Below are 9,913 nucleotides of genomic sequence, written 5' to 3'. Positions count from 1 at the left end.
AGGGTTGTGGCTAATTTCAGAATATAGAAAATGATTAAAGAAGGTAAGCTAAGCCCTATATATCTCAGCAACCCCTCGGCACTTTACCCAGTTTACAGATAGAACAACTATTACAGTTTGGCAAGTTTCGTTTGTAAGCCACGTTTTCATCTTAGTATATCAAGCAAGAGTCTCTCTGAAGCTCCGGGAGACCCAGGCTGGAGGCCTGTGTGGAACAGCTGTCTATAGAATGCTGGCAGTTGCTGGCAGAGATTGACAAAGTCAGAAACACAAGAGGATAAAATTGCAAAACTGGATATGCCTTGATCTATATTCCATAAAGAAAAGAAAGTACAGAAAAGTATATAGAGGTTTACAGTGAAAAGTGCCACCTGTGTCCACATGTGTGCAGTTTCTGTGGACTCTGACAAATTAATATCTCCTGTTTTATTTTTAGAGTGCATAAACAATCTTTGTTTTCCTTTTATTTTTAACTTTTAGGTAGTTATACAAAGGAGTTGTTATTCAATAAACTGGTATATGAATATGATGAATCCTGATCAATATTACCCCTTTCATCCTTTTCCCCTATCCCTTCAAACCCCACTCTGCCCTCAGTTTCTTAATTTTGTGAAATATGCATTGAATTTTTAACTGGATTTTTCTCTTCCTCTTCATTTTCTAACCCCCTCCCTTTTACCTCACCACTACTTTTGAGTACTGATTTCCTACAGTTTGTTTTGATGGACTTTGAGTGAGCCTTTCTAAGAAATTACATCATTTGACTTTTCTCCCCTAAATCTACCGTATTTCAGATAATATACTAGTGCACACTTGGCTGCCACCACAAAAATATATTTATAGATGTATAGATGAGCATTCACATATGACAGAAAACATATATCCTTGGTTTCTCTGGGTCTGAGTTACATTACTTACCATGATTTTTTTCCAGATCCTTCCATTTCTTTGGAAATGATGTAGTATTATTCTTTCTAATGGATCAGTAAAATTCCATTGTGTGTATATCACACATTTCTCTTGATCCATTCATCCTTTGAGGGGCATCTAGGCTGATTCCATAGCTTGACTATGGGGGATTTCTAATGTCACATAAAAGATAATCAAGACTAAGTGTTGATCTTAAATTTTTACTTTGAAGCTAGTTGCTGCTTCCTGGTTCTACTTACCTAACTATAGCCTACTTAACTATAGCCAGCTAATAGGCCAGCAGGTTGGAACAGCCCATAGTGCTGGTTTCTTGGGTGATATTAAGTGAGCATCTGAGAGTATTACCCTCTTCCCACTGAACTCCATCAGAACTTCCACCCTGGTTACCCATCTTACCCATGAAAATGTTCAGGCTCCAAAAAACAACCACCTCCTCATAGAATTTCAAGAATAATTTGAGAACTTGTTTCACTTCATTAGGCCTCAGTTTTCTCATCTATAAAATGGAGTTACCACCCTGTCACATAGAAATGTCTTCATGATTAAAGGCCTTGGTGTCATTTAATAAGTACTGTCCTCAAAATTAATAGCTACCTTTAAAATCATCATACGTACTCCTTGATTTCATGTGACTTTAGTTGAAATATTTGGAGGCTATACAAGTTTTTAGCTCATTGTTAATTGAAAAGGGGGAACACATATGTTTTTTGATAGTTTAATGAAGAGAATTATAAAGACAGTGCATTTAAAAGTATAGAATCATCAAAACACACATGATATCATAGAAACACTGTAATGATGTTACTAAAAAGTCAATTTTCACAATGGCTTTGTGAGGCTTATAAGAGCAGCTTCTCTTGGTAGTGTTTGCTTAATATATCCTGGCAATGCCAATAAATGGTGCCCTGACTTCCACAAAGTAAGCCTGGATGATGCTTATGCTTGCATCTCTACTAGCAGTATGATAGAGCCAGATCTCTGTGGAGTCAGTGTCCACAAATTCAGCCAATCTTGTGTTACAAGTATTAGAAAGCACATCTTTACCAAATTTGTGCAAGCATGACTGGTTCAACATTATAGTATAACAAGTACTTACATGGCATTCACAATGTTTCTATATTATAGTCTGCATATTATTTAAAATATGAAGGAGTGTATATATAGATCATATGCAAATATGTTTCATACTGTGTAAGGAATAGAACATTTTAGTATTTTGGTATCTGCTGTTAGGGCACAGAACCTATCCCTTGTAAATACTAAGGGGTGAAAACTGCTGAAGAAGTATTTACAACTCAGTATATACATCCAACAGAAACATGGAAGTAGTGGTATGATTATTGTCAAAAAGAAATCCAACAAAGGGATTTGAAGAAAATAGACTGTCATACCTAGGTTAGCAAAGACCCACTCCTAACAGAAAGGAGCGTTAATTAAGGCTGAAACCTGAAAGAACACCTGGCAGCAAATTCCCCAGAGGCTATAGACTAGCTTTCCTAAGACTGCCTTGTACAGATCCAAGGACAGGAGTAAGAGGGAGTAGAATGGAGAAAGTGAAGGACCTTTAATATTGCTAGACTACAGGACAGACTAGGCCAGCCACCTGGTCAGCAGAGGACTGGGATGCCTCTGAAAGAAGCAGGAAAACAATATGACTTACTTTGCATTTCTAAAACTTTCTACTCGTAGAGTGGAAAATAAAATCCCTCAATGATTTTGAAGCAGTCCTGAGCCTTGAACTCAGCACTTGTGCACTATCTCTGAACATTTTTGCATAAGGCTAGCACTCTACCACTCGATCTACATACAGGTCTACTTCTGCCTTTTTTGGTAGTTACCTCCAATGGTCTTTTATTCAGTGGACTTTGTTTCTCAGGCTGGTTTTGAACCATAATCCTCATAATCCTTCTGAATAGCTAGAATTATAGAATGCCTCAAATTTTAATAAAGTAAAATTTGATAGCTAGCACCATAATTATTGTTTGATCTCATGTTTGTTATTGTTTATAGTATTCATGGAATGATATTTCTCCCTTGGTCTGCAAAGAGAGAACTTTAGGTCAGTTAGAGTATATAAGGTAATACCCTATACCCTTCAGAGGATGTAGCTCAAGTATTAGAGCTCTTGCCTAGAATGCTTGAGTCCCTGGGTCCAATCCCATTACCCCACAAACACACACAACTTTAGGAACCTATGGAACAGAGTAGAAAGTACCTTGCAATAAGTGTCAAATTAATATTGCTTTTTCATTAAAATGGATGATGCATTGTATAATGCTTAAGAATTCAGTAATCCCAGGGCAAGGATAAAAGAAATAGAATTAAGAGTACAGGAGGGGATAAGGCAATTTGGTTATTGAATATTACTTTATCAAGAGACCTTGGACACTTTACAGGAAATGGGTTTATGGATATGAACACTGATGTGTATACTCAGAACTGTTGAAGTTTGACTTCACTTTACTTAACACCAATAATTACTGAAGAAGATTAAAGTCTCCAAATTTCATGATTTCAATGGTTTTAGTGTTCATAGATTAGAAGCTTTTGATGTCACTGCAGCTGCTAAGCTTAGAAATATAGAAAGAACCCTGTGTGCAGATAAAGTGTCTGATAAAGACTGAAAGCTAATGGAAAACGGATCTTGGATTGATAACCAGCTTTCACTAAATAATACAGGCGACAAAAATATTTTTTGAGGTAAGTAGGGCCCCTAAATTCCACAGGAGTCTAGTTATAACTGTAAAAAGTTACCTTCGTTTCTACTTAACATAGTTTCCTGATGCATTCTTAAATGGTTCAAAAGCAAACTGAGTGTTGTTTTGGAAACTCAGTCATTTACATTTATAGCCCTTTTAACATTTCACAGATCATTGATTAAAGTGCTATCACTGTTTTGCTGTGGCCTGCTTGGATGTGGCTGCTTTATATTCCTTTTTGTGAGGATCAGCCGATCGATACCGGTGCTGCTCATCCACAGTTACTGTGAATGATATTCCATCCCACTCAATGGTCAAGGGTGCCAAATCCACTTCCGCAAAGCGGCGGGGGATTTTTCTAAGATCACTGTGTCCTCCCTAACCATGGGATTCCCTCTTACACTGAAAGGAAAGGATTGCTATTTCTTAAATATTTTACAAAAGCAAGTCTCCTCATTTCACGAAGACACTTGTAGTGATACAAGCTTTAGGGGATGGCATATGCCACAGTCTAATGGCTGTAAGTATATTGTGGTGCCTACAAGCAAAAATAAAGAAATATACTGGGCAGCAGAAAGGAGGAGAAAGTGAAGAAGGAAAGTGAGGAGGAGGAGGAGGCAGAAGAGAACATATATTGGTAATGGACACTGGACACATGAGCTCCATATGCCTTGGTCATTTCATTTTTTAATTTTTTTGTTTTATCTGATTCTTTCACAAGTGTTTTTTTTTTTTTTTTTGGTCAGATGTGGAGCTTGAACTCAGGGTGCTGTCCCTGAGCTCTTCAGCTCAAGGCTAGCGCTCTACCACTTGACCCACAGCACCACTTCTGGCTTTTTCTGTTTATGTCGTGCTGAGGAACCGAACCCAGGGCCTCACGCATGCAAAGCAAGCACTCTACCACTGAGCCACCTTCCCCGCCTGCAAATATTTTTTTTCTTTTGGGAAATTATGACTTTAATATTTTTCTCTTTTATATTATGCATTTATGCATAGCTTATACCCAAAAGCACACAAAGTAAAACATGAGCACTCTAATAATATTACAACCGAGAGGATTGATTTGAATTGTTTTGGCATGAACTGAATTGTGTCCCCATTGAAAAAATGAAAATATTAAACCCCTCATATTGCTATATTTGGAGATAAAGCTTCAAAGAGATAATGAAGATTAAGTGAGATCCCAAAGGTGGGAATCTCCTAGGACTAGTGTCTTTACAAAAAGAGGAAGGCATACCAGAAGAATAAAGGCCCAGGGAAAAGGCCAATGAAGAAGACAACCTTTGAAGGCCAGGTGGAGAAGTCTCAGAAATAAACACTAATCTAGGATTTCCAGCTTCCAGATTGTGAGAAAATAAAATTTTGTATAAGGAACCCAGCCTGTGACAATGAATTGTGGTAGCCCATGCACAATCATACTGAATTTTGGTATTATGAAGTAGGATGCTGCTGTAACAAATATCTAAACATATGAAGTGATATTGTATCAAGGCTGGAAGGATTTTGACATATCTGTTAGAGAAAACAAAAATACAGATTGTCAAGAAGGAATATGGATGGGAATATGAATGTTAAAGGTAATTCTGGTGAAGTCTTCAGAAGAAATCAGGAATGTACTATGCAACGTTTGGGAGAGAAAGAGCAGTACTTGGTATAAAGAGACAAACTTGACTGAATTATATTCTGTTGTTTTGTGAAAGGTAGAATTTAGGAGTATTGACATCAGAAACTTAAATGAGATTTCTAAGCAAAGAGTTGATATGTATAGCTTGGTTTCTCTCTTTCTGCTTATGAGCAGATGTGAAAATGGGAGATAGATTTGTTAAGTGTTAAGCATAAAGGAACACTAAATTAGAATTGGGAAAATCCTTAGCATTCCCACATTACAAAAAAAATAGAAGCTTTTTCTGAAGAATTTCTCCAGTAAGAAAGTGCACATAATTTAACAAGCCTTCTCAGAAGAAACTAGGAATAGAGACAGGCTTATAACATCAGAGATACAGCCAGATTGGATTAAAAAAGACATGGAAAGAAAGATTCTATTACATCTTTTAAGGTGTCAGCAGCCCCAGAAAGTGATTCAGCAAGGTTTTACCAAGTTCAGAGGGTGAAGCCAATTGCTTTCTCCATTGCCTTTGGGGCAAAGTTGTTGCTTGGAGCCAAGACAGATGTCTACCCAGAAGTAGGCAAAGAATGTGAAGTCCCTGTCACAGTGGGCCCACAGGAATTCCACCCAAAGAGGACTACTCTTGAGGTTTTGTGATTTTGTTTTTGTTTGTGGGTCATACATTGCTTCTACTCAGCAATAAGTTAACTTCCATATTATGATATACTGTTTCTCAAGATCATCTTTGTTCCTTCTGTGATCCTTTCAGTAGTTCTCTGGTTGCTACTCAGAGTCCTCATGGTATTAAAACCATGTGGTCTGTACGACCCAAAATTGTTTAGACTCCAAAGTTTCGCAGAGTTCAGAAAACAATCTCAGTTGTTTATTTCTATGATTCTCTCTCTTCCTACAAGCAACACTCTTAATGCTGAATTAGAAATGAATTTGAATTTGCAGCCCACAAATAAGTTCCTTAGATTGCGAAGAGATAGGTCTCTCTGAGTATAACTTCTCTGACAGAAGCCATCTCAGTTCTCCTATACGTTAGTCACTATTGGACAATCTCCAGTACCTCTTTCAACCCAGATACATATAAACACAGCTATGCATCTTTCCCAGTAGGCTCTTCTTGTCTATTGCAAAATCACTCTATTTGGCTCATCCCTGTGACTGGCCTGAGAAAATTAACATATAGTATTGGGGGAGACAGTGTAAGCTGAGCTCTCTGCCATATCTTATTCTGGGAGTTTTTTCACTCAAGGCTAGAATTCTACCACTTTGAGTCACTTTGGATTTTCTGGTGGTTAATTGGAGATAAGGGTCTCATAGACTTTCCTTCCTAAAGTAGCTTTGAACTTTAATCCTCAGATGTCAGCCTCCTAAGTAGCTAGGATTACAGGCATGAACCACCAGCACCCAGCCATATCTTATTCATTTGGTTTCAGCAATCATTGATGATTTTGTTTGTTGTTTACTGCTAGGTAGGTACCATGTTTGATGTTGAGACTGGAACATGTAAAGTGTGGTCCTTTATAGAAGCTCAGGGTTCATACACAGAGGTAAGTGTGATGCCACATGATGAGTGGCACATGGAGGTGGATTTAAAGTGCTAGGAAACACAGAGGGAATAATTGTGTTTTCCCTGGCAATGACTACAAAAGAAAATTTGGCTTCAGTGTTAAAGGATGAGAACTATTATTTAACAAAAATTCAAGGGAAAGGGAAAATGCTATTATAAAAAGAGAATTGAAGATAGAACAACAGAAAAAAATTTTAGTGAAATATGCAAAGACTTGCATAGGAGTATTTATAGTAAAGAACTATTATTTTAGACAGATGAGGAATTGAATTATCATTATTCTCTCTAGAAAATATCACAACGTTGTTGTCATGACAAAGTAACCAAAATTACATGGCCAAAAATATGAGTGAAAAGTTAGAAAAGTATACAGTTATGTCAGGACAGTTAATTGATACATATATGGCTATAATTTTGAGTTTGCAAGGTTTTGTGATTAACAAAACTTTCAGATAACGTTAAAAATCAATTGTGAATTGTGAGTATAAAATTCACAGTGATATCATACATCTTCTACTCATTTATTTCGATTCTACCAGTTTCATATACTCTTCTGATATGTATTTAGTTCTATGCAATTTTTATCACATGTAGAGACTGATTACCACACTTGGATTCAGAGAAGTTCTATCACAAGGGGCACTCATGTTACTGAAAGAATGTCTTTTGACATAAGAAGGAGCTTAGGCTATATTCTGAAGATTGGTCTTTTTCTGTGTGTGGTCATTAGATCACCTGTTACAGACTCACCTAGTGTGCTTATTAAATAAGCAGACTTTGGAGTCTTACCCCGGAACCATTGAACTAGGATCATGTGATTGTGGCCCAGTGATCTATATCTAAATAAACTCTCCATCTGGTCCTTATACCATATCATTCAGGAGATGATAGATGAGATTTTACTTGTGAGAAAGAACCAAGTATTTGAAGACCCAGGATACATGGAGGTCTGGATCAGTACTAACTAGTAGGATATTATTGTAAAGCTGGCCTGGGCGCTGTCCATGAGCTCTTTTTGCTCAAGGCTAGCACTCTACCACCTGAAGCCAACTGCCACTTCTGCTTTTCTGGTGGTTAATTGGAGACATCAGTCTCACAGACTTTCCTGCCTGGCCTGGCTTTGAACCACAGTCCTCAGATCTCAGATTACTGAGTAGTTAGGATTATAGGCATGAGCCACCAGTGCCTGGCTGTTGTTACATTTTTTAAAAATCTTATTTTATTGTAAAGATGCTATACAGAGGGATTACAGTTACATGAGTAAGGTAATGAGTACATTTCTTGCCGAGCATTGTTACCCCTTCCTTTGTTTTTCTCCTACTATCCCTTCCCCTCATCCCCCCACGTTGTAAAGTTCCTGTAGGTTTTCTCAGAGCCATACTGAATGAATCAATCATCAGTATCAAAGCCATGATGGAGAGTCACGCAGAGTTGTGCATTTGCTATCTATAAGTTGAAAGTATTGGTTTAGATCCTTGGAACAAGATCAAAACTAATATTTAGATTTAGAAGACACTAATGTGGCAGAGTTGTCACACAGATCAAGTATATTTTTCAGTGACTTTCAATAGTTTCCATAGAAAACTATGGGCTTTTTTTCTTCTATGCAACTTAAGTAGACATGAAAGAATCTTGAGAGGAACAGGCATCTGGGGATGGGGAATATCCCCATCTGGAGTTTCTGATCTGACCCCTGCCTGATGTTTCTGTTTGGCTAGAGAGAAGAGGATAAAAGAGGTTGAAGAGTGAGAGAAGGTGAACTGGGAGGACAGGTGCTTCAGCTGTGAAGAGGAATGTAGGATATTTGCATCTGAAGAATCTAGTGAGGGGGCTGGGAAGGTGGCTTGGTGGTAGAGCGCTTGCCTTGCATGCATGAGGCCCTCAGCACCACATAAGCAAAAAGAAAAAAGCCGGCATTGTGGCTTGAGTGGTAGAGCGCTAGCTTGAGTTGAAGAGCTGAGGGACAGCGCCCAGACCCAGAGTTCAAGCCCCATGACCAGACCCCCTCCCCCCAAAAAAAGAATCTAGTGATGATTGGAGATAGTTTCATTAGAGTGAGCAACTGGGTTTCCATTGTTATAAACCTGGGCCCATGAGTGGAGAACTGGAGTCTATCTAGTGGAAGATCAGACCTGGATTGACTGTGTCAAGGGGTGGGGCTTATTGTCCCTCCCAAGAACAGTTCCTTTAAACTTGGTTATAGATTATCTATGGTCCTTCCTCTTTAGTTGTCACATGCATATCTGTCTTCACCCTAACCACACAATTGGTTACCTTGGCAATTGTTGTTGTTTTTAATTACACTTTTTCCTACTCCCTTTCTCATCTTAGAATAAATTCCTCAGAGTGGGATTTATATATCACTATTACATTAAGCTTCTGAAGTGGTTCTGATGTGCCAGGGTAGAAAACTACTGATCTATATAGATAGCACAGTTAGTACTTCCAAGCCAGAAAATAAGTTTTGTTTACCTTTGTGTTCCCCAACTTTGACCCTTCTTCAGCATGTAGTTAACATTCAATAAATGTTGGATGAATGAACAATGAAAGAACAAACAAATGGAGAAATGTGATCAGGATGGACTCAACATTGCCTTCCTTTATGCTGAATAATTACCAGGCAAGTTGTTAAGTGTACTGTAGCTGACTTGAGAATCCTTACATCTTAGTGTAAATACATTCCAAATTGATCCAAATTGAAGTACTGACATAAATTCTCAGGTATAAAAATGCAGTAAAAAATTGGTTAGCGTATTCTGAGTTTTGGTGTTTGATATAATATAGAAAAATTCCAAGAGTCCTATGAAAGAGAAGTTATTGTTTTCAGGAAAAAGAATTGTCACTATAAATGTAAAATCCTTCCACTTATCACAGGATTAATTAAAAAGTAAAGAATTTTTTATTTCAGTTTCAATGCTATAGCTATTCAAAATACCATTGTGTGTATGTGCATGTGTGCATGCATGCAGGTCTGGGGCTTGAACTCAGGGCCTAGGGTTCTGTCCCTGGGCTTTTTTGTTACAAACTAGTGCTCTGACACTTGAGCCACAACTCCACTTCCAACATTTTGGTGGTTAGAGATGAACCCATAAAGATGGA

The sequence above is a fragment of the Dipodomys ordii genome, unplaced genomic scaffold, assembly GCF_000151885.1.
Source record: "Dipodomys ordii isolate 6190 unplaced genomic scaffold, Dord_2.0 Scaffold83, whole genome shotgun sequence".
In the NCBI taxonomy this organism is placed as follows: domain Eukaryota; kingdom Metazoa; phylum Chordata; class Mammalia; order Rodentia; family Heteromyidae; genus Dipodomys; species Dipodomys ordii.
The sequence above is the reverse complement of the archived record's forward strand: the minus strand, read 5'-3'. Positions refer to the sequence as shown.